The 23,923-nt window shown below is 43.3% G+C and overlaps 1 long non-coding RNA gene across 8 annotated transcripts in view; it reads right to left on the reverse strand.

The window, feature by feature from the left end:
* The window catches only part of LOC119495299, a 134,248-nt gene that overhangs the window by 67,646 nt on the left and 42,679 nt on the right, over positions 1–23,923 (reverse strand). For all 8 annotated transcript variants that reach the window (XR_005208434.1, XR_005208436.1, XR_005208429.1 and 5 more), the window contains exon 3: positions 11,475–11,599. This is a non-coding gene — a long non-coding RNA (uncharacterized LOC119495299). The remainder of the gene's footprint in view (positions 1–11,474; positions 11,600–23,923) is intronic.

Here is a 23,923-nt window from a genome sequence, read left to right on the forward strand (position 1 = left end):
AGGCTACAAAAAGGCAGTCTACAAACCAATGGGTGACGTCTTGGTGAATACGTAAACTTCTTTTATACTGTCTATGATCATAACTCAAGAATTCAAATGCTAATTATGACAATTTTACACAAATGTCTAACAGGATAAAATAATGAAGTGATGACATTTTGGACAGACATGCATGCAAACTGCAACTTGACTGGTTGGCGGAGGCATAAAACTGCAAGGCATTGATTCTAGTTTATTATTATTTTGACCACAGATTGAAGCTCATAGATCACCTACCACTTAATTTACCATTGTGGTGTTAACAAACTGTACCACCATACATTCACTAAACTCACACACACAGTCTAACAAAGCGTTAAAAAGCTCAGCGGTCCGTAGAAGGTTTCTAGAGCTGGTGGAGCTGGTGGCCATGGGTCATAAATCAGCCGTCTCTCTGTGGAGTCTTTTGAAGAGCGCATGAGCAATTTATGGAGGCTTTCATAACAGAACCCAACACTCTGTTAAAAAGCAGCCTCTTTAAGGATTTGGTGGGGAAGCAGCATAAGAACCAGAGCTGAATCAATTAGCCCTAGTGTGTGATTTATGGGTGAGGTGAGCACACACACACACACACAAACACCTGTCACAGCCGGTAGAGGGGACAGACGCCTGAAGCCTGAGCCCACCAGATTAACCATGCCATCGCACTTGGACATTAATCAATGCCTGACACACACACACCTGCACACACACACACACAACATGTCCATGCACACATTAATCTTATCCAGAGATCCCCTTATTTACTTTCAGTGTAAATAAATGACACTCTGAAGCTGCAGGAACATTCTGTGCAGTGTTCATTATGCAACACACCATCAGCGGACAAGTATTCACCTTCAGCGTGTCCGCAGCCGGCGTTGTCGGCTCTATTACTAACCAACAGACGTGGGTGAGTTTTTAGATCCACCCTCTGGTATGTGCAGTGTTTTCCACCCTCCATGTGCTGTAGATTAGTGTCTTTGTTCTCCGCGGTGCTGCCATAACACTCGCTCATTAATCACACTCTTACAGTAGTCCGCTCCTCCACCATCCCTCCCTCCACGGCTGCCAGCTATTCCCAGGGTGTGAACTCTCGTTGCTGCTAAACCGCAGCGTTATCCAGCCGGCAGACAGGAGGGAAAGTGGGTCAACAGAAACCACACTGGAACCACCTGAAAGCAGCAGGAATGCAGGACCACCTCCTATTCCTCTGGCTGCACGGGTGTCTGTTCGGACTCACACTACTGTGTGTCAGCTTTAGTGAGGCCAACTTTGGTCTTGGAGTTTTCATCATTTTAAATGTATTTGTCAGCACTCCATAAGGACAATATTTAAGAGAGCAGCATGGAAGTTCACTGATCTATGTTTATCACAGTAAAAAAATAATATCTTCACAATAATAATTTGAAGGTTGGTAAAGTGATGGCTGTGTAGTTAAAGACACGATACCAAGGGAGGGGATTTGGTGGCTTCGCTCTGATTAGCAGGATCACAACACTGTAGTGTAAAATGCTTAATACATGACATGCTCTCAACTGGCTCAGCCGGAGAAGAACTGTACATTTGCTCTATGGGCCTAAAAAAAGCCTTTTTAGCATGTGCTAAACTTGAGCAACTTGAGCCATTTTCATAGGAGTGAATGGGGCGCCACCTTGGAACGTGGTATCCAGGTCTTCTTAAAAGGTACGGTGTTCAGGATTTGGTGGCATCTAGTGGTGTGGTTGCAGATTGCAACCAACTGAGCACCCCTCCGCTCACTCCTTCCTCTCCAAGACTGCGGTAACTTGAGCCGACGAGTGCAAAACCGTGGTAACGCCGTTCGCCTCGCTCTGAGGCCATCCGTACCATAATAACACTACTCTAGGAGCAATGAAAGTCAGACGGCGGCTGGTGGTACCACGGGTTTGCACTCTGCGGCTCACGTTACCGCAGCTTCACAAGCGCTTCGGAGAACTACGGTGGCCTTCAGGTAACGTAAAAATGTAAAAAAGTCTCTCTCTAGAACCAGAGTTTGGTTCGTCCGCTCGGGGCTACTGTAGAAACATGGCGGAGCAACATGGCAGACTCTGTGAAGAGGACCCGCTCCCTATGTAGATATGAAGGGCTCATTCTAAGCTAACGAAAACACACGATTTTTAGTTTCAGGTGATGATACACTAATGAAAACATAATTATAAATATCAATGGTACACACTGTTCCTTTAATATAATCCATGCACTACACAGCCATTGAAAGGCCAAATGTGTCATCCCAGTGACACCTAACAAATCACTATTTCTTGTTAAAGCATCTGTATGCCTTTTGCATCAGTCTTTTCACTCTCCGCAATTATGTGTTTTCAATCTTGCGCTGTAGGACGCGGCCTCATCATTCTCAATGAACAGAGCAATGATTAACTTTCCTGCATAATTTCAAGAAGCTTGTGGGAAACCTGGACCTAGCATAGCGTCTCCATCACTTTCTAGTTCTGTGACTGTGTCATTGCATTACACTTTATTGTGTTTCGCTAAAAAGTTTTACTTGCACATGAACAGATTCTTTTCTATAGCTTTTTGCACCCATCATCATTTATAATAACGCCCTGTTTGCTCTGTGAACAAACAGAAACGCTTATTAGTCTCCATGCACATGTAAAACTTATAATCCCGTCCTCTCATAATAATACGTTCCCAAATAAATCAGCGTTAAAGCAAAGCCAGTGGTGGACAGCCTAGTGTTTCAACATGGGGCCCTGTGCTGCACGTACATATTGGACCTTTTAGAGGCGACTCTGAGCTGTTTGAGTGTTTATGTCACTGTCCGACAGTCTCTGGGTTAAATCTATCATGAGCTTTCAGACTTTAAATCAGAGCAGCATGCAACAGGGGGTTGAGTTTCTCTGCGCTGGAGGCCCCGGGGTCCGAGGCCTCGCTCGCTCGCTGCCTTTGTTTCCAGCTTTCAGACGTGCCCACGCTCACACACACTCTAAGCCCCCTTCCCAAAATATCTCTCGCATGCTACACTCTTGCCTTTCGTTCCACCTCCACCCCCTGCCTCTTGTCGTCGCCCCCCTACCCCCTCACCTCTTCGCCGAGCCAATGGTGAATTAGCATTTTTCCACAGCTTTAGTTTTGTCTTAGTTAACCCTCACCACCACCACCTCTCTATCTGCTAGTATATGGCCCATCATTAATCTGCAGCACAGCCCAAAATGACCCCTTAAAAACCAGCCCAGGGGGGGCCACTGCTGGGAAAGGGGGGTCCTTCACTTCCCATTAAGAGCCAATAGACGCCCCCCCTTCCCGTACCCCGACTCCCCCTCCCCCCTCATTGCTCGCTCACTATGTCACACTAATCACATGCGCTCATTAGCATGGCGCCCCCATTCGGGTCCTGCCGTGCATTATCAGGTCAGGGAGGGGAACGGACGCCTCTCTTTTTGTCGGAGCTAGCTTTTAGAGATGCAAAATATGATACCCATTCAGCCCCCTCACCTAAACCCTCGCTACCTCTTTACTCCCCACCCCCACCCCTCTCCTCCACAGCCCTGGTTAAAGGAAGTTCGCCCCTGATCCAGTGACCCGTGCCAGGTCTGAGCGAGCGCTGTGCCAGTCTGCGAACCCCCGCCTCTCTCCGCCTCTCAATCAGACGCACTGATGAGACTTGAAGCCGTCCGAGCCTGGGCACACCGCACAAGTCACAAGGCTCTCAGCTGAGTCAGTCTCAGCCCTCAGTCTGCCACCCAGACTGTGGTGGACTCAGCCTAACACCTAACAAAGCCAGCACAGCTTTACTTCACTGCGGTTTCCAAAGGTTTAGCTCAACTCATGATGATCAGCAAAGGATGAGGCATGGGAAAAACTTAGCAGCCCTTGTTGATACACGCATACACAATATGCACGGGCATATCCACACAGATGTGCCTCGATTCCAATGCCAGTCAACAATAAGGAAACATGATGTAACCGAAATATTATTTCATAATTAAATTAAATCGCTTGCCAATGACGCCCTGCCTGGATTAAACTGTAAATCCCTGTGATATTATGGAAAGTGTAGTGTGACAGTTTGTGAATCACAGTTAACCCTGTAGTATTTCACACTGTCAGATAATAAACATACAAACACACACTTGCCCTCAAGTGTGCAGACACACTGACTTTAACTTAATACCAAATTTTATGTTGCATGCCATGTTTTTCATCCAGCTCTTTGTGATGCGTGTGAGGCTCTTCGGCTCAAATAATGTCATTTTGAAGGATTACTGCATGTTTGTTGTTCTGTGCGATTCTGACTCTGATGGTTTAACATTCACATGTTCCACTTTAATAACGTTGCACGGTGGCTGGATTCTCGCAATGTCACAAGATCACGCAAGAATCGCTTAATCAAATGTCAGACAAAAATCCATCGTGTCAAGCTTCAAGTAATGTATCTGTGTCCAACAAACCAGAGACGAACCAATCAGCATCCTGTGAGGAGCTACTGGCAGCTATGGGCGTAGCTTAGGTCAGTGTGGGACCCGGTGAGATCATAGCATGAGATGAGACGGAGAGGCGACTGTTTGCTCTAAACAACAATGGCGGCTGCTTGAGAGGTAACCCTAGATGCTGCAATAGCATCAGTTATATCAGAACTGGTCAAGTATTTAATACTCTTATCAACATGGGAGTGGGCAAATATGCTTTCTTTATGCAAACGTATGGATATATTTATTATTGGAAATCAATTAAAAACACAAAACAATGACAAATATTGTCCAGAAACCCTCACAGGTACTGCATTTAGCATAAAAAAAATATGCTCAAATCATAAAATGGCAAACTGCAGCCCAACAGGCAACAACAGCTGTCAGTGTGTCAGTTTGCTGACTTGACTATGACTTGCCCCAAAACTGCATGTGATTATCATAAAGTGTGCATTTCTGTAAAAGGGAGACTTGTGGGTACCCATAGAACCCATTTGAAAATGGATATGATTAAGTATGATTAAGTTTTTCCACGCCAAAATTTAGCATACATTTGGAGCGTCATTTACCCTCCTTCCCGACGTGCTAGTATGAAATAGATGGCATCAATGGATTCCTTAGGTTTCATATAGTTTCATATGTTGTCAGTATCTTCACTTTAGTTTTAAAACTGAGCCGCTGCAACCTCCGGAAGATCGATTGCGTTAATATGTTAAAGACATTAGCGGCGTTAAAACAAATTTGCGTTAATGCGTTATTATCATGTTAACTCTGACATTCCTACTATAATCACATTTTTTAACTTGATGATTTATATTTGAAATCTGAAACTGCAATAACTATAGCTGTCAGATAAAGTAGTTGAGTAACAAGCAGCTACAATGTTTGTCTCTGAAAGGTATCGCATTAAATGTCTTGAATGTTAATATGCTAATGTACCAACATTTTTCCCAGCACATCATACTTCAATACACTTGTACTTTTCATCCACAAAAAGACCCCCAACCGACCCCCCTAGTGGAAACAGTAGATTTCACAAAACACTGTCAAACTGGTCATTGATATCCGGCCTCTTCGCTGTGCATCTTTTCTCTCTGGGTGTCAGAGAACCCTTTTGTCCATCCCCCCCCCTCACAACCCTTGAAAAACCACCCACCCTCCCACCCTCGGGCACAGATCTGACATGGCTGACCTTGGTGTCAACCCCCTGCACCCCACCCTGTGACCCCTACTCCAAGCCCCTTCTCTGTGACTGCTGCATTATGGGAAACACAGCGAGTGAGAGAGAGAAGGAGGTGGGGTTAGTGTGCGTATGTGTATGTGTACGTATGTGCATGAATGAGGGGGGGTCACATCCCCAATCAGTGATGTAAAACAGAACCATTGTCAGGGCGGCAGGGGGGGGAAAAAACCCTGATTAATGCAATGGGGTGTTTGTTTGAGAGATGAAAGGGGAGAAAGGGGGGAGGTGGGGGGCGAGAGAGCAAGGGAGAGCATGTAGAGAGAGAAAGAGAGAGAGAGAGAGAGAGAGAGAGAGAAGAATCAGGGCATGAGAAGGCTCTCAACGCGTTAGAGAGTCTGTTCAACGTCCAGCAGAGGAGATCTGCAGGGGAAATATTTCACAGCTGACAAGTGTGTGTGTGTGTTTGTGTGTGTGTGTGTGTGTGTGTGTGTGTGTAAGAAGAGGGACAGGAACTGATGAGGTGTAACTGGAGTGTGTGTGTGTGTTGGGGGGGCTGGAAATATGTTATGTAACGTCCTCTCTGGGGGGAAAAAGAGAGGCGAGGGTCAGACTAAGGGAGGAGGAGAAGAAGAAGAAGAAGAAGAAGAGGAGGAGGAATGTCATGAGTGAGGATAAAAAAGGAGGAAGAAACAGCTTTCCTATGTCCTTTTTTCTCTGTCTGAGGTATGTATGAGTATATGCATGACTTTCAGCGGGCCACTTCTCTCTGTTTCTGCCCTCCCTCGTTCATATATCAACACTATTTCCTTCTCTCCTGCACTCTCCAAGCTTCTTATATAAACAGCCCAACACATACTATTCCTATATATAAATACATCTCCACCCCTCTCCCATACTGTCCATCCATCATATAAACACATTTCTCCTGCTATCTGTCAGACCTGGACTGGGCTGCAGCAGCGATTCATAAATCCATGACTAAGTTTGTGTGTTAAGTCCGTCCTAAGTTCTTATTAAAGCTGGTTTCAAACCTGAGGAATGTCTTAACTAGCAAATACTATAATAATGTGTAAACCAGATGAGTTTGTAACGCTGTTTAAAGTTACTGTGAGGATCTTTTAACTGGTTATGAAACAGTCACGACTTGAGCCCTGATTTTCCGCTCCCCGGCAGTTTTTTGGAGCTCCCAGACAAAAGTCCCAGACCATAGGCAAATCGGCGTTGGCTCGCCACTCGCCCATCCGCGCTCGAGCTTCATTTGTGAGCCGAGCAAAGCCAACACTCGCCGATGCCTCGCAGACACATTCCAGATATCTAGCATGCTAAATATCTGGACCTGTCGGGGACTCCGGCCAGGAGCTACAGCCAATGAGAAAGCAAGACACGGGTTGAGGGGAAACCCGGGGGCAGAAGGAACGCCTGTGACAACAGGAACTTACTGTATGTGTTGCATTTGCAACACGGAGCAAAGTTGTTGTTGCACCTCGAGGAATAAATAGTACAAAGGAGTGTGGAAACAGACTATTTTGTGAACACCCATACCAACGACAACATCAGCTACAGTATGTGTCTCATGTGTGTCAGACCCTGCTGCAGTAAAATGAGAGGTTTTCTAAAGGGACTCTGGTGCTCCGAAACACTACCGCTTTTGTCCACAGGGGCCGCCAAAATATATGCTTCCATCATGTATATGACTGGCAGTTAGTTTGGTGACATGTAAAGGCTGAGTAGAGCGTTTGCCAAGTCAAACTTTCGGGTTCGAGCACGTGACTATTTCCTGAAATGTACCAGTGCAGACCCAGTGTGAATTAAACCTGCAAAAGTATCAATAGAAAAGAAATTGTCCACTTATAGTTGGCCAGCCGTATTAATAAACAAGATATCTCTATGTAAGAACTAGTTTCTGAGAGAATAAGTAGACTAAGTTTGAACTGCGATCGATTCCAGGTCCTTAAACGCATCACGTAAAACTCATATCTACTCAAATGCAACATGACGGCATTTCAAAAACAAACACAAGCTCAGCCCGGGCCTCATAAACTGTCAGCACATATAGTTCTGATTTTCTCTGAAGCCCATATGGTTGAATGTGATGCACATTTGGCATTCAGCTCTACACATCCTGCCCAAAGCCATTCCCTCAGATCTCTGCTTTGGAAACCCGCTCTTTGCTCTGATTCAGCCCTCATGTTATGCAACTTCTTTATGATGCGAATGTGTTGCTATGAATAAATGAATCAACTCCAGGGGCCAGATGGGTGGGGGTCTGTTGGCTACAGTTAGACCACAGGTTATTGTCCAAATCAAAATGTAGTTCTGTGTTGAGTAACAGCTCTTGGGTGGCGTCACATTACTGAGGGATGTGTAATGTAATGTGTCATCCCCGGGGTCCATCGAACAGTACACTGTAATAATGAAACCAGATGAGGTCATTTTGGGCTTTATTATATCATCTTATATAATTTGCCTTTTACTTAACTCATTTTGTATTTGATACTTTTATTCTTGTGAAATCTTTTGGCATTCATTTTGCCTGTCAAAATGTTTTTGTCCTGCGGTCTGTGTAATGGTGCCATCAGTTATTTTGTTATATGAAATATTTGTTATATGGTTCTCGTGTGCTAAATATACTGCAGGCACTTTCATGCTATCTCCCATTATGTGAGTTCTGTCTGGGATGTTTGTGTGAGCCAGCCCACATAACTCTTGTTTCTTGGGGTTTTTGTACATATACATATCTATACATCTACATTCATATGGATGCATATGTGTGTGTGTGTGTGTGTGTGTGTGTGTGTGTATGCATATATACTGTATGTAATGTCTATATACTCATTCATATACCACTGTAGGCCTTTTTGACCACACCCAACTAGTCAGGCTGCTCTCATACACCGTTCATAGCTATACCTAAGAAAAGTAATGCACTGTAATTCGTATATATCCCATGAAATCAATTCGTATGCATTCCACGTAATCGTGAACCAGGAAGTATAAAGACAAAACAAACAAATGCTGTGTATGGAGGAGGTTGGGGTGGATGGGTGGGGCCAAAAACACTGGACTTTCGCCCACGAGACCGGTGTTTGTAAACCACAAGTCAACGTTGATTCATTTGTCACGTAACTTCTGTACTTAAGGTACGCCACTTCCGAAGTTATTTTAACCCAAACCACTATCTTTTCCTAAACCGTACTAAATAGTTTTGTTGCCTAAACCAGACCAAGTTGTTTCCTGTGATGATGGAAGTTTATTTTGAAAAGATTATGCATGTACAAACTGTTTTATGAGGGTATGTTGAGCTAGTTGATGAGTTCATGGAACCTCCTGCTTGTGGTGACGAGACTGATGACCGACAAAATAAACTTGATGATGATGATAATTGTCATTCTTAAAGCCCCCTTCTGTTTTTTGTAACTTATGTAACTGGAAAGTGACAATCCGACAAACACAGCGTACTTCACGCGGGCATATGAACGTCTCTCTCAAACTCGCTCTCAATAATGGTCATTTGGAACAGCTCTAAACACTTCAGCAGCCTTCAGACCAGAGATGTCTCAGTCTGAGCATACTCCAGCAGTAAGGCCCTGAAATGTTCATCTTTTCCTTTCTTCCTTTCACATCAGTTGTCTGCTGCAACTCTTCTGTGCCAAGTTGAGCCAGGTGAAATAGATAAAGGTGGAGCAGTAAGGGGACAATAAAGCCTCCAAGATCTCAAAGTGAACGGACAGAGAGAAATAGGAAGAAAATACCTTTGAGGACATTTCCTTTTCTCTTTATCCCCTGCAGTGCTCAAGTGTAAATTCTTGAGCAAAAAAAAAAAATCAGCAAGAGCTGTAATGGCTCTCTGCTCAGCGCTCAGCTTGGCTTCATTAAAAGAGCCAGCAGAGACGAGAGACGGGGTGGAGGGGGGGAGGGGGAGCTGGTTCTCCTAAGCCCCATCAGTGTGTTTATGCTGTAACAAGGGGGGAGGAGGGGAGCCTGGCGGTGTGTGTGTGTGTGTATGTGTGTGTGTGTGTTGGACTTTTTCTGACTCAGAGCCGTGCTCCACGGCCCATAATTAATGGTCCCTGATGGAGGTGGGGCTGGACAATAGGAGCCTTTCAGCGGGGCCGTGGGGCCCCCGTCCCGGACCCGTACTGGCCCGTCCTGCAGGCACATTGTTGCCCCGCTGTAACTTCTGCCAGCTGGGCCTAGAGGGAAACTTCAACATAGTGGAGGCCAGACACACTACGGCCCAGGACCCCGCGTGGATGTGTGTGTGCATGCACTGATGCTTCTCACCAAATTGGATTACAGAGCTAAAAACACAGGAGTAGAAGAAAGTGGAGACAGAGCAAAGAGTGTGCAAGAAGATGAAGCACACATATAAATGATATAGACACTGGTTCATCATTATACTATAGTGTCTTTGAGTGCTAGATGCTTTTTAATTACTCAAAGTTATTGTACTTAAAACAATGCATACACATTAGACATAATGCACGTCTTCAAACGAGTAAAAAATATGTAAGTAATTGTAGAATTACATTAGATTCTGGTGCAATATATCTTGTATTAAGTGAGATAATAAGCCAGTAATACTCGTTTAACTAATATATACAAAATATATCTAATGATATTTTTGGGATATTTCTGTCCTTTTAATGTTTAAAGATCAATTAAGAGCTTAAATATCTGCTTGTTAAGAAAGATTTGCAGTGCTTTTTTTCTAAAAACTTTGTGCCAAACACTAGGGGTCAGTGTTCCTACGAGTAAAGAGAGCAGCAGCAACTTCTCCACCACCCATCATCCACCATGAGTCAGACTGTGTCTCTGCTCTGTCACTGCAGGTCAAACCAACAGTGATTGCCTTGCAGAAAGGCATTTGTCCCTGTCTTGTCTATAGTAGCCTGTCTAATGATGTCCTGTTACATAACTCATCTCTCTTCTAAGATATTTGTTTTTTATTATTCTCAGTATTTTTAATTATGACGTTTGTGTCCTCAGCTTACCTTGGGATGAATCACAAAACAACTAATCATACCCAGAGTGATCGTATCTCTTATCCTAACCTTTCAGTATGTGTAATCATATTGTTGATATGGCCGCATGTGTGGAAACGTGGCTGAGCGAGAGTCTGCGTTTGCACGCAAGTGTACATATAAGCCTGGTCAAGCATGTCTATACTTGCCTTGTGTGTGTAATTATAACTGCATCCACTATGGCTGACCTATATTTAGAATGACCAATTTATGACATCCATACCAGGCTAATCTCACAGCCCCTGACCCCCCCCCCATCCTTCCTTCAAATGCCATGGATGCAGGTTTGGTGCTGCAAGACCATTAAAAACCTCTTAAAATGTCATATTATGTAAGTCAACGGTCTCTTCTGACATGTCATGTTATGTTTTGTTACAGTATGTTAGAGATGTCCTTTCATGCTTTATCAGGGTCAGCGTCAGAACAAATCTAATCGGGGGGCATTAGGTTAACCGCGGGGGGGCACAAACTGCCGTCAGAGAGCTCAATCTATGTACTAAATGCTTGATAATGAGTTTGCCGTCAGCAACAACCACACCAACCCAGATCCAATTCCAAAACATGCTGCAAAGTCTTGCTCTTTCCCACACACAGCACTGTGCACCCACACTGCACAAAGCCTACATGCAAAGCACGTCACTCACTCACTGTGGGCGTCATTAGAGCATCTTTGAAATAGACTACACACTCCACTCTTACCAAATCAATTCAGACAGACCCAAAAATCATTCAACATTTTGTGTAATAATCGTGAAAGCCAAGGCTGGCATCAGAGAGTGAATTAATCGCATGGCTTACCTTTAGAAGAGTTGCAGGTGGCGAGTGTTGTTGCTGAACCTCCTAAGAACAGTGTCCTTTCACTCAGGCGTTCAATCCTTCTCAAACGCCAGCTGAACCAACCGGGTCTGGCGTTTATGGAGCGTCTGTGGTCAGAAAATACATTTTCTCAGAGTGGAGAATGAACAATAACTCATTTGGGGGGCATGGCCCGCAAATGCCATGATAACATAATATAGCATAAACCCATGCTATATTATGTCTGTGCAATATTATGTAATCTTACAGTATGTCATGTCATGTTATTTCATGTTATGTTACAGTATTTAATATTACGTCATGTCATGTTTCAGTATGTCCTTTCATGCTATATCATGTTATCTTACAGTATGTCATGGCATGTAATGTCAAGTCACGTCATGTCACATCATGCCATGTCATGTTTCAGGGTGTCATGCTACAATCTGTTATGTTATGCAATGTCATGTTTTGTCATGTCGTGTTGTGTCATTTCATGTTGTGACAATATGTTAAGTCATGGTTTATCATGTCATGTTGTGTCATGTTATGCTACACTATGTTTTGTCATATCACATTGTCATGTTATGTTTTATGTAACGTAATGTCATGTTATGTTACAGTATGTAGTGTAATGGCATGTTATGTGACAATATATAATATTACATCATGTCATGTTATCTTACAGTATGTTATGTTACAATCTAGTATGTTATGCCTTGTCATGTTATGTTGTGGTTCATCACATCATGCTGTGGCATGTTATGTCACTTCATTTCATGTTATTTTATGTCATGTTATGTTATGTTACAGTATGTTAAGTCATGTTTTATCGTGTCATTTTATGTCATGTCATGTTATGTTAGGTTACAGTATGTTAAGTCATGTCATGTCATGTCATGTCATGTTATGTTATGTTACAGTATATTATATTACGTCATGTCATGTTATGTTGCTGTATGTAATGTAATGGCATGTTATATTACGTGTTATTATTATTACATTATAAATAATATTTCAGTCATGTCATGTTATCTTACAGTATGTTATGTCATGGCACGTTATGCCACGTCATGTCATGTTACAGTATGTTGTTAAAATCTGATATGTTATGCCATGAATGTTATGTTGCGCCATGTTACATCATATCATGTCATGTTACAGTATGTTACATTATCTTACATTATGTCAGGTCATGTCATTATGGACAAACTCTCCCATGAGAGCAGGAGCATTCCCACTCTGCCATTGCTTATATATTCGGATGCAGCGGATGGGAATTACCTAGGCTGACAGGGGGAACAGGGTGGGACCTGGAGCCCCATAATCTGCCCTGTGGAAGCCTTAATCCCATTACTGTGCGAGGGAGCAGGAGCCCCGGGACGCTCTAGCTCACTGCCCAGAGCCCGGCGACAAAGCTCACTGTTGGCCTTTGAAGTGGGAGCTGACCTAAAGGGAACCTCATCTGGTTTCCTGGAGGCGTGACAGCAGCAGTTACAGACCAGCGGTTATCTCAGTGTAAGGACAGCAGCGTTTCCACATATAATTCCTACTGGATCTAATCTGAGTGATACACGTACATTTATAGATGAAATTCCAAGATCAGAGTAAAATCTAACAGCAGGGAAAACACATTGTGGTTCACTGCACACATGCGTCTTATTAAGCCACTTTTGAGTTTTTAAACCGCATTGTTCTTGAGGAAATTCAAATCCGGCAGAGTGAAATATTTCCACATTTTTCAAGAATGTTTTGAATCAAATGACATTATCATCATATCACTACAGCTGTCCCCTTATTCCAAGACACCAGCCATTCAGTGGAAACAAGTAAAAATGTCTATTTCAATTTATAATATTTGCAGTAACAGAGCCATTATCACATTAAATACAACCTGTTATAAAACTGTGTTTTTCCATTGGATGTGAGTTTAATACTACCAAAATACTTCACTGTTTTTATAAGAAATAATAGTCATAACATATCCTGGATCCAGCCCAGTGTATTGTTTGTTTCTGTTTCCACTCACATTCACTGTGTAACCACACTGCCATTTTAATTTCCTCTCCCATGGTGCTGCTGTGTTTGAGGCTGTTTTTCTGAACTCTATGTCACTATGGCCTCTTCTGCTTCTAATATTTCTTAAAAGTCACAACAGCAAGAAGTTGTTTTACTCACATATAAAACTGGAAATAAAAAGCCATAATTTGTCCCAACCAGTGGTGGAAGAAGTACTCAGATCATTTATTAAAGTAAAAGTCTTAATACCACAGTGTACATATACTGTTACAAGTGAAAGTGCTGCATTCGAAATCTTACTTAAGTAAAATTACAATAGCATTATCATCAAAATATACTTAAAGTACCAAAAGTAAAAGTATGGTCCATTTCAGAATAATATAATATCACTGGATTATAATTATTGTTGCATTAATGTGTAAAATGGGGCTGATTTCAGGTACTTTATACACTGCAGGATGGCTTAATCCATAATATTATATATCCTAATTTAGTAGTTTTATTTATATTTTGTGTTAATAATCAGAATCTGTAAAGTAACACGTTATCAAATAAATGTAGCGGAGTAAAAAGTACAGTAGTTTTCCTCTGAGTTGTAGTGGAAAAGAAGTATAACTTATCAGAAAATGGAAATACTCAAGTAAAGTACAATTACCTCAAAATTGTACTTAGGTACAGTACTTGAGTAAATGTACTTAGTTACTTTCCACCACTGGTCCCAAGTGTTCATTTCTCTATCATCTCCTGTATGTATGTATGCCTCCCTTTAAGGCCCTGGATAGGTCTGATTTCTCAGAGTGTCGCACTAAAGGTGTGTTGGCATGCATCAGCCTGTCAGTCTGTACTGCACTGCGGTGTTTGTGTGTGTGTGTGTACAGTATATGTGGCTACATGCCTGCCTTCTTATATATCCATGATGTGAGTGTGTACCAGCACACAAACCTGTTTACGTGAGGATGTGTTGGCTGATCTGCCAAAGGGGGAGGCAGCCTGTCTTGCGGGAGACAGGCATCAACCCGTCTGTGTGTAGGTGTGTGTGTGTGTGAGTGTGTGTGTGTGTGTTTGTGTGTGTGTGTGTGTGACTGGAGGCTCGTGCCGACGGCTGGAGGTTCAGCAGCAGGGACTGGCCTTGGGGGCTAACTTGTATTGTTTGTTTGAATTGCATATTTGTATTTATTCTAGGCCTCTCAAAGTTAACGCGCTAATTCGTTTTAACGGCACTAATTTCTTTAACACATTAACACAACTTGTGATTTTTAGGTTGTAGGGGACTCCGTTTTAAAGCTAGAGTGAAGATACTGGTATAATATGAACTAGAAAAAAACTAATGATTCAATTGGTGCCAACCATGTCATGCTAGCTTGTTGCGAAGGAGGTTAAATAATGCTCCAAACTTGCGCTAAAATTTGGCCACGAAAAACTGTCATTTGTCCCTTGACCTCTGACCTCAAGATATGTGAATGAAAATGGGTTCTATGGGTACCCAAGAGTCTCCCCTTTACAGACATGCCCACTTTATGATAATCAAAGTCAAGTCAGCACACTGACAGCTTTTGTTGCCTGTTGGGCTTGAGTCTACCATGTTATGATTTGAGCATATTTTTTATGCTAAGTGCAATTAATTTGCGATTAATCGTGATTCACTATGGACAATCATGCGATTAATTGCGATTAAATAATTGAATCGATTAAAAGCCCTAATTTATGCACTTTATTCACCGTATTAGTATATCTCTATCAAAGTGTTCATATGCATTTACTATCTGTCAGTCATTTTGGGGTCAAGCAGGAGTCAAACAGTGATATAACTCTCATCTCCTTAAAGCTAACAGCAGAAAAAATCCCCACCACCCGTTTCTTCTTCTCCTCCTTTTCAAAGTGTCCTCTCTCTTTCCATGCTCTACCCACAATCCTTTGCAATCCTCCCAGGTCCCTCAAAAGGATGACATTACACTCTGCGTGCGCGCTGGATGTGTGTGGCTGAATGTATTTGAGTCTATGGTTACAGAGCTCCGGCTATGCCAAGCACTCAGACGGATGCTAACTTTAGCGTAATGTGTACATGCGCTGCCTGTGTATGCGACCACAAATGCACAGAGTGGGGCTTTTCTTTTGTTTTAGCAAAAGCAAAGCGGAGCTGCGGAAATGCAAGGAGGAGACATTCAGTATATATAAATACATTTATGTATGTTTTTTATGAAAGGGATGCCTACATTGCGGTGAGGCCGTCTCTGAATCAGACGAGGTCATACACTTTGTTTACATGAGCATTTAAGAGGGTTTTTTGTGGCCTCCACTTCCCCCTCTCCGTCTTGCATAATCAGCCAACTAGGTCAGAGGTTCTCAACCGGCACAAAGGGGTTTCGAGAAATCCTGACAGGGTTGGAAAGAGGGTGAAATTCAAGGGGAGAATATTGTGCTATCCCTTCATAGTCCCAGTGTTGTAAGAATATCTACTGTACGGAGCTCTCACCGTGTATCTGGCTCTGGAATTTAAGCGTCTTCGTCTGGTATGCTCATTAGAGGAGGCTCTCATGAAGAGGGCCATTATGAATCGCCTACATCTAGGTCACAATCTTGTGGCTGCCTTAAAATTTAGGGCCTTATGAGAAAGCGCTTGAGAACCTCTGATGTGGGTTACTGACCTTCTTGAAATTTCTGCTTGTGCATGCATAGTTATAAAGTGTCAGTCTGTGCACACGCGTGTGAGGTCTTACATTTTTGGCAGATACTACAACAGCTGATGTCGAGCCAGTGAGCAGGTACAGTAAGAGGTCAGAGATACCTGCATTTCAGGAAATTTCAACACTCCTTTTGTGCATGTGTCCATGCGTCCTGTCCACGCTCCCATACAGTATGCGCTTGGTTCTAATTGTCTGTCCTGTCTGCCCACATTAGCGGGCTGTTTGTTCCACAGGCCTGATGTTTGTCCTGGGCCCCCATAAGAACAAGCCAAGCCCAAGATGGAGGGGGGAGGGGGGGTACGGGAGGGGACACCAAGCGAGGGTTGTGGTGGAAGTGTGTGTGTGTGTGTGTGTGTGTGTGTGTGTGTGTGTGTGTGTGTGTGTGAGGGGGTCTTGCCATGGTGCCTGGCCCCTAATGGGATCAGAGGGGAGCGGCGGCGTAAGGGGGATAAGGTCAAGCTGAGGTGCTGCCAACTCTGGTTAACCACAAGCGGACCCGACTCCGGCGGGACAGGTGCTCTCTCACGCCATCGCTCCCACTCTTCTTTTACCCCACTTTCTGTCTCCACACACCCCCTCCATCTCCCACTCATTTCTTTCTCATTTTATTGTCCTTTTCTACTTCTTCTCCCCGAAACAACCCTCCACCCCCTAATCGCTCCTCCTGTTGTTGCTGTCTGAGTAGCAGCAGAAAGCTCAGCAGCAAACAAGCGTATACTCCCCTGACTGCATTGCAACATAATAACTCAACAACAGAAATGGGGGGGGGGGGGTTTACAGAAATATTGTCAAACTATGCTATTATCTTTCCAACAACTTTAACAAACCATCCAATTGTTTTGTCTCCTCTCATCTTGACTATTGTAACGCACTGTATTCTTGTTTAAAGGTCCAGTTGTATTTTGGGTGACCTATTGGCAGAAATGGAATATAATATTCATAACTATGTTTTCATTTGTGTATAATCACCTGAAACTAAGATTTGTTGTGTTTTTTTGTTATAGCTTAGAGGGAGTGGGTCCCGTGGTACCACTAGCCACCGTCTGAACTTTGTTACTCCTAACGTAGACGAGGCGAAGCTCCTGAAAGATACCACAGTTTTGCACTCTGCAGCTTATGTTATTGCAGTCTTGGAAAGAGAGGAGTGAGAGGAGCGGTATTCAGTTGGTTGCAATCTGCAACCACTCCTTTAGATGCAACTAAATCCTACACACCTGTCGCCTTAAGCCAAGGCGCTGTAGCTTGATGAAAATTGGTTTAAAATGATGTCGCATGATTACTAACACAGGCTCCACAGCGTTTCTGTATCACTGGCATCCTGTCAAATTTAGGATTCAATCTAAATCACTTTAGTTGCTGTACTTTTAAGGCGTTACACAATTTGGCTCCACCATACATTAGTGGGTTGCTGATCCCATACAAGTCCACTAGGTCTTCCTTGCAGCAATTTCAAAAACATTTCGAGTTTTTTTTTTTTTTTTTTTAAATGTGTCAGTTTTTTTTGTAACTATGGAGCAATTTAAAACCCTTTGTTATGTACTTCGTGTGTCATAAAATCACACAAATATGCATTATGAGGCCTCCTGATATATACATAGCCTCAGATAGGCTCCCTTCCTCTGCCAACCCGCTAAAACCTTTAAATAAGTTAGTGCAGCACTTAAGATCAGCCTCATCATCTTCAATCTACACAGATATCTAATCTGATCTGCAGAGCAACCAATTTGACTTCTGCAAAATGGACACTGTTATGCTGCTGGTACTTGTATCAATGAGGAAGAGTACATGGGAGGAGAAGACTGTCAATCACTTGTGCACTGAATGGCCTTTGGCAGGACTGAATTCTAGTGTATTTTCCCATGTCAGATAGCAGAGTGACGGTGGGACGGTTGTGTAAGAGGATTCCTTACACGCATCTCTCTCTTTGTGTGTGTTTCCTGGTGTTTGTCAGAGGCTGCTTGTCAGTGCACGCATGCAGCATATGCCTGCGTCTGTGTGTGTGAATGCCTGCAGATGCTTGCAGCTCTTGGGGTGTGTTAGCGCACACCATCGTCAACACCATCAGCATTTTAGCACGTCTTAGTCGAAGCTCGGGCAGAAAAGGTTAGCACACGGCAACACGACGCACTCTGGGTTGCATCAATATGAGAAGAAAGAAGTGAAAGAGGGAGAGACGGCGTGTGTTTGTATGCTGGAGAGGAAGCCACCGTGGTGAGATCAACAGCTCTTATCTGTGGCTGCGAGCGTAGGCTCTGCAGAGAAACCACAGTGTACGTAAGAGAGAGCAGACAGGTACATAGGCGTGCTGATGTGAGGGAGATGAGAGCATACGATTAGCACACCAGCTGTCTTATACTCACAAAGTCACATGCAATCAGACGTACATGTGAACTCTGTTCACAGATAAAAAACCTCCATGAAAACACGATTACACACCTTGCAAAGTATATGCACATATCACTTGTACGTCACCAGATGAGATGAGACCAGATGTGCATGTGCAAAACATTTACATTTGTATACATTTTTGCGCGTCTAGTTAGGTTTGCAAGTGTGTCCGTCATCCCTTCTTCTTTGTGTGTACATATCTGTTTTTTGCATGCATCTTTGCTAACAGGAAACACTTAGTACATGATGTTCTTTGCCAATTTGCATAAACACGTGGCTTCAGAGTATGTGTCTATGTTGCCTGCTGAATACTGTGCATCACTGTTTGTATTTTTGTCCCCATGCTGTGTTGTATTGATGCTGATACTCTCACTTCAGTCAAACACTGTGCACAGTACTATCATGTCTTCTTCCTTAAAAGTGCTACAATAAATATTGTTTTTTATATTAACAATGGATCAAACAACTATGTTTTAATGTTGTCACTCGTAGTGATGAACCAACAGAGAATTATCACCTGACTCCGCCGTTCCCCTCAATGTAGCATTTTAACATCTTTTAGCTCAGGGTTTAAACCTATAGCCTCAGACTACATCAGACTTTTGACTACTTTTGAATGCAGGTTAAAGTTCTTGCTTTGGAAATATAGACTGTATATAAGAGGTGGACGTAGTCACCGTAACATCAACCATTGGTTTGTGGACTGTCCTTTTGAAGCCTCGAGTTCGGCATTTTGGCTGTCGCCATCTTGGCTTTTTGCAACCAGAAGCGACACGAGAAGAGGGTGGAGCAACAAACGCTAAATAAGACATTTCAAGGTGACCGAAAAGGTTATAATTAACATTAATTTTTCAGTTTTCAGCGACCTGTCAATCACAAGGTAGCCACGCCCTAAAGCATCCCCTGCTTTATGGTCTATTTGACTCTAAATGGGACCATAATTTACTAAATGAACATCATGTTGTATTGAAGAAGACTTGAAACTAGCGATTGAGACCATAAACTCATGTTTACAATGTTTACTGAGGTAATAAATCAAGTGAGAAGTAGGCTCATTTTCTCATAGACTTCTATACAATCAGACTTCTTTTTGCAACCAGAGGAGTCGCCCCCTGCTGGTTATTAGAAAGAATGCAGGTTTAAGGCACTTCAGCATTGGCTTCACTTTTCAGACTCGAAGGTAGCCCACGGTTTGGAAAGTAGCCAGGCTGCTAGCAGTACCCATGTTGCTAACGCTACTGCTAGCTACTGCTAACATGCTTCATTCTTCTCTCTTTTTTTCCAAAGTGGTGTTGACCGTTTCTACACGGAAATTTGTAAACAATTTGGGGGTTCCGCTTCCTTGGACTAGCCCTGATCCAGAGCCATCATGCTCACGTTTGACTGAAGCTTCAAAGGGTCTTTCACAGTTTTACACATCAACATCAGTTTACTTGTCATGACAAGAGCTACTCAGCCTTTGAAACAGTTGTATAAAGTCTTCTAGGGCTCTGGAGGAAGTGTTAAGTCTGATGATGCAATCAGGGTTATTTTAGCCTGTGCTACAAACTGGGGTTTTAAAAAAAAGTGCATTAATCAGGCAGTGAGCATCAAATGAAATATGCTACCAAGTTACATTATGGGAAGTGTAGGATCTAGTGTTTTTTGAGATTGAGCCATACAAGAGATTGAAAATCTCAGCCTCTGCTCCACCAATTTGTGCCCTACTTTCTGCTATATAAATAAACTTGTCCTTTCTGTCAGATAAGGTATAATATGCAGATTATTATTTTAGGTGGTGCTTGTCTATAACCACAGTGTGCCCTTGTGTGAATCTCACATACGTCACAGCTTCATGCTGCAGAGCATCTGTACAGTCCATGAATGAGTCACCAGCTCGGCTCAGGCTCGGTACAGACTGTCCTCATTCACAACAATGTCTCACTTAACCGTCCAACCAGGGGCCGCGATGCACCAGAGGCTTAGTGGGTGTCCAATAGCCGGCGGTAATAGATCACCGCTGTGTTTTCCCGGGTAGCAAAGGGAAACTTGATGGGTGTTTGAGGTAGGGAAGCACGTATTCATCTGTCTGGCTCCGTGAGCCCACACCGAGCCAGTACACGCTTGTGTATATACTGTATGATGTGTGCATCGCCCATATACAACCACAACACATCATGTTCAAAACACAGTGACGCAGAAAAGGATACACACATCTACAGACGGGGATGTAAACACCTGAACGGTTTCCACAGTCTGCATGTACACAAGCACTTATTTTAAGTGATCTCTCTTGCCAGTGCAAGCACAGGAAGTGTGCCTGCATTGGTAGTGTTTTGTGCCAACAGTGCGGTTTTGCATGCGGTGTGGTATCAGCACAATCTCTGCTCATATGGGTCCATGTGTGTTTGTGTCTCACCCTCTTCTTTTCCACATCCCTTGTCAAGCAAACAGCAGCGGGGTGCAATACTGCAGCAGTGTGTTTGTGAACGTTTTGTTAAGAACGTGTGCCCTCTGCTCCACCACATCACTGAGATGCCGACGTTTGTGTGTGTGTGATGTGGTTTCAACCGTGCAGCATCACAGAGCTTTCCAGTCACTCTGCTCAGCAGCCAGACACACACCGACAGATGAAGGAACTTGGTGTTCTGATGTTATCGTAAGCCATCTTCCTCTCTTTCTATTTCCTTTTCTTGCTTTCAATTCTTCCTCTTGAAAAAAAAAATCACTACGACATTTATTAAGTTTCCCTAAAGGAACAAAACATGACACTTTATCGCACTTATTATTGTTATGTGTTTTGGAATCATTATGATGTTCCTATGTGGGTAGTTTCTGTGTGCCACTTAATAACAACAACATCATATGGGAAGTTTTGTGTCATTTCTTTGTATGATTCCTGTTATATACTTATTTGAATTAAGAATTTTGATATTTCTAATTTATTAAAAGATTATTTTAGTTCATTGTTGTTGCTGAGAGTCTCTTTTTTCTGTTTCTTTTTACATCACCCATGTTTCACTCTCCCACTATCTTTCTTGTGCACACAGCAGAGCATGCTGCACAGTAGAAAGCTGCAGAAAAAACAAACCGGAGATCTTTTGAAGAGGTTTCCTCCACTGATGCGAATACCACAGGTGACATGCACGAGCTGTGTGGTGACGGTGACTGGAGAGCACATGATTTACTTTTTTTTCCTCAGAGACAAAGTTCATGGTTTCTTATCCATATTTCACATAAACGCCCCGTGTTGTAGTTCATGGAGGCGCAGCTCGACTTGCCATGTGAGAAAACCACTATTTTGAATATCTCATACACGGCACAAACATCCTGAACAGACTCCCTCGCTTACAGTAATTCATTATTTGAAACAGCCGATTGAGTCAGTCATTAATGGGAAATCATCGGCTTTTCATCTCAGAGATCACAAATGGGTTTCTATCTACCAGCACGTGTTCTATGAGATCAACTAATAGTTTCCAGAGGAGCTCAGCTTAGATCTTTTACAGGAAACACACTTGGTCTCAAACAACAACTAGGACCAAGTTGTGTTGTTGTTCTGCATCACTGCCATACGGATTTCATAAATTTGACCTGGTTTATTTTGAGGAATGTCTCTGTACTGTCTTATTTCATTCCATACAGCTTTGTGTATTCATTAAACAATTCATGGACCAATGTGACTTGTGACACTTGTTGACACAACTATTTGCTATGTAAAGATATAGAGGAGTTATGTCTACCTGAGCAGAGAATTAAGTCGCTCTCCCTCTGTGTGTGTTGTAATCAGAGCTTCTCCTCGCTTTGTTGACATAACCGGGATGGCCGTGCATGCCTTTTAGTGCACGTGAGTGTGCCCCAATGGCTAGCTCATAGCGCCGCTCAGCACCGCGCTCATACGGCGGTTACGGCGGCCACAACTGACAGTGGCGTCGCAGAAGAGTAGCGCCCACCTTCCGGTTCCCCCTCATTTTAACACTGTTAGCTCTGTCAGCACTGTTGCCATTGTTCGCACCATTAGCGCTGTTAGCACCGGTAAATGGAAAAGAGCCATCGTTAATGTTATTAGTTACACCTGTGTTTTTCCTGTAAGGCTGTTAAATCACTCCTTCATTTACAATACCCTTTATAGTAGACACTCAGTACGCTATAGTAGGATACTTGAAAGTCCCCTTAAATTCCCTCCCTGTGAAACGGAAATTAGAGCGTCTCTAACGGCTGTACTGTGACGTATCTCACAGTGAAACTGAATATTTGAGTGGTGTACTGTTACAAGAGGGATTTAAATCAAATCCTTCGCATTTGATTGGGCCGCTAAAAAGTGGGCGAGCTTAGAGATCTGTGATTCGGATTGGTGCATCCCTATCAGATTTTGATGTAAAAACACTCTTTTTTGACATATATATGGCATATAACAAGAGGTAAATGAACAATTAACATAGGGACACAGGATTAAAACTGGGAAAATGTTTTTTTTTATTTTTAAGGACACGCTACCTTCAGCTGATAGTCAATTACATGGTCTGCAAATTTTAGTTAGTAAATTCCAGCCACTTAAAAAGCTTTGAAAATGAAAAGCAACCTTTCACCTTGTTTCCCTTCCTCATTCCTTCAAAATCATTCCCTTACACTAGCCCTTCCTTCCTTCCTTTTCTACCAAAGAGAAGAACCCAGCATTGTACCCAGTGTGCGGGCATATTGATTTTTACACCACCACCACCAACCAGTCCCACAATGGACCCCTGAGCAGAGCGGGGGCCCTTTATGAACTTGGCAATCTTCTCTTTCTTTTTTTTTTTTACAGTCTCCCTAATGAATAGGATAGGTAGGGAAAATGGAGCGAAGGAGGGAGGGGAGAAAAGAAAAAGTGACACAACAAAAGAGGCTGGCAGGGGGTCCTGAGATGGAGGCAGGAGGAGGAGGGGGATCTCCTCTTCTTCCCTCCTTCAACGAGGCTGTTTCTCCTCACTCCCCCTTTGATGTGCAACGGTAGACTGAGATTCTGTCAAGTGCACTGGTGGGGAAGAGTGTGTGTGTGTGTGTGTGTGTGTGTGTGTGTGTGTGGATGGGGTTGGGGGGCGTGAAAAAGCAAACTTGATGGGCTTCGGAAGTGCGGATAAAAAGAGGCACAGCTGGACTGATGGGAATGATGAGGGCCTCCTCCTCTCCCCCACAACATACACACACCATAAATACACTCTCACAGGGAAAGTTTTTTTCTGTCTCACCCACACACACACTGCAGCCGTGCACACATACTTGCACACAGACAAACGCACTCCTCCAGATTCCCCCTCTGTCACACACACACACACACACAGCTCCCTGGTGTTGTTGTCAGTCACACTGGGCTTGTAAAAAGCCCCTCTGTTTGGGCGCCGC

This window comes from Sebastes umbrosus, chromosome 10 (assembly GCF_015220745.1).
Source record: "Sebastes umbrosus isolate fSebUmb1 chromosome 10, fSebUmb1.pri, whole genome shotgun sequence".
Lineage (NCBI taxonomy): Eukaryota > Metazoa > Chordata > Actinopteri > Perciformes > Sebastidae > Sebastes > Sebastes umbrosus.